The following is a 2500-nucleotide window of genomic DNA, read 5'->3' as shown; positions in this document are numbered from 1 at the left end:
AGGAGTCGTGGTGAGCTGTTTAATGCTCAAAAGTCGTGTCACTTCCTTCATACACTCAGAGATAGACTGCGTACCAAGGTCACTCAAGATCTCTTCAGGCACTCCCAAACGACTAAAGATATCCACCAACGCTTCTGCCACAGTTTCAGTATCAATGTTCTTCAGTGGGACAGCTTCAGGATAACGAGTTGCAAAGTCGACCAATGTCAATATATATCTATGACCGTCCTCACTCGGGGAACAATAGGTCCAACCAGGTCGATTGCTACTCTCTTAAATGGCTTGTCAATTAATGGCATCTTCTCTAGGGGAACCTTCCGTACGTCTCCTTGAATGCCTGGCCAATAGAACGTGCTTTGAATCTTATCAGTCGTTTTCTTTATTCCCATGTGACCTCCCATGATCGATCTGTGCGCTAGTTCCATTATTCGACTTCTAAGCTGCACAGGAACCATAACCTGCTTCAGGGGTTTACCTCCGTTCACATAAGGGTGCTTGTAGACGCGGTACAGAACTCCATCTTTCACTTCAAATGAAGTCTCAGCCTGGCCTCTCACAACTACGTCATCTTTCTCCCAAAATTTCTGTAGCCTCTCGTCGTCACGCTGCATCTGCTTGAGCTTTTCTCTATCAACTACAGAACTTTCTTTAGTACCCGGTACCTTCAGCAGAATATGTTCTCCAGCTTTCTTAGCTTGACTTCTTGTGGTTACAGCACAAGCTTCTTGTACAGGAACTTGCCAGCTTGGGTCTGGGTCGTCAGCAGCTCTTGCACCTGGTACTTTACCAATAATTAAATCATAAACAGCATCAGGAAGACACTGCGCTTCCACTTGGCCCTTAAGATAAGGTGTATCAACATCAATCTTTGCGATGGGAACTTTCCTTGCCGTATTGTCAATGAGCAGCATAGCATGAAATTCACCAGTAAACTGATCCTCAGACACAAGGTCCCTCTTTACTACAATTCCACTACAACCAGTATCTCTAAGGACATCAACAGGCTTCTCTCCAACTCTACCTTTCACGACAGGCATTTTACCGTAAACGTCCATGTATAAGCCGCACTTTTTTTCACAAAATTGAAGCCAAAAATCAAGGGTGCAGCTTATCCATGGATACATCTGTGTTTGGAGTTCTCAAAAACCTAATTAATATTCATAAAAATTCGAATTAACAATGTAACAGTATTATAGAAATACACATAAAGAAACTGAGAGCATGTTGCTGTAGTTCATTGACTTTTTCATTCAGTGGTGGCTCCCAGAGGAGCATTTCATGTCTGAGTGTTTATTAGCGAGTCTTCCTCTCCAAGAGTTCTTTCAAACGATTAATTTTCGCTTTACTCGAACAACTAAACACCAACGTACAAGGAATCTACATTCCTCTGCACAGCTGTTTGCAGTGATGTCTGCGGCCAGTCACTTCCACGCATATCTTTTTGCCATGTGCAATAAAGTACCACAAAATTTGCGAGTACTCGCGAGGTAAATGGCCAACTGTTTCATTGTTTTTTTTTTACCACCTTCATGGCAACTTTGTCGACTGCATTATCAGGCTTTGCTTGTTTGTTTGTCTTTTTAATGCCGAAGGAATTTCATGTTTCGAAGTGATTATCTTGAAAAAATCGAATCGAAAGAGCATTTCAAGTTAAAGATGATGTAAATTCCAATGGAAAAGAAGGTACGACAAACAAAATTTCGCTTTCATTAGACTTGATAAATGTGAAAGATAGCCACAACTTCCATGTCGGTGTTTCGAAACCTTGATTGTTTGTCCTTCGTTGTTTGTAGCAATACAACTCTACTGAAACTTCAAACTGTATTGTTTTCATTTTTTTCCAAAATCTGCGCTTCCAAATCAGGGGTGCGGCTTATCTACGGATGCGGCTTATACACGGATGTTTACAGTACTTCTCTCTCCAGTTAACGGTTCAACACAAGCACTACTCAACAATGGAATCTTCTTACCACAGGCTAACAGCAACTTATCATCTTTAATACACGCCTTAACTTCTTCATCATTAGGTTTAACCTCAGGTGGCTGAACTAAACAACTGGCACTCACTCGACCACGCTGCACAAAATTACCATCCTTACTTTGTCCTCCTGATCTGCGTCCACCTGATCGACAGTTTCTAGCCTCATGACCCTGCTTGCCACACAGGAAACACTTTCTTGTTAGAGTTGGGCAGTTGACGGCTTTATGACCTCGGGTGTTGCACTTAAAGCAATGCAGAGCTGGTGGATTAATCTGCATGTTCTTGGCTTTGTCCCTCTCAGGCTGCATTGTTGGCTTTCTGCTCGCTGAGCTGAACAAATGTTTACCATGAGCCTCCAAGTACTGGTCAGCGACCTTCGCAATCTTTGCTAGAGTCTCAGGTGCCCTTTCTCGCAGGTGAATTGCCAAATCCTTAGGGCAAGAGTCAATAAATTGTTCTTTCACGATCAAGTCCTTAAGACCATCAAAGGTTCACGCAGTATTCGAAAGCTCCAGCCAC

This window comes from Montipora capricornis, chromosome 10, assembly GCF_036669925.1.
Source record: "Montipora capricornis isolate CH-2021 chromosome 10, ASM3666992v2, whole genome shotgun sequence".
Taxonomy (NCBI): domain Eukaryota; kingdom Metazoa; phylum Cnidaria; class Anthozoa; order Scleractinia; family Acroporidae; genus Montipora; species Montipora capricornis.
This window is presented reverse-complemented; position numbering follows the sequence as displayed.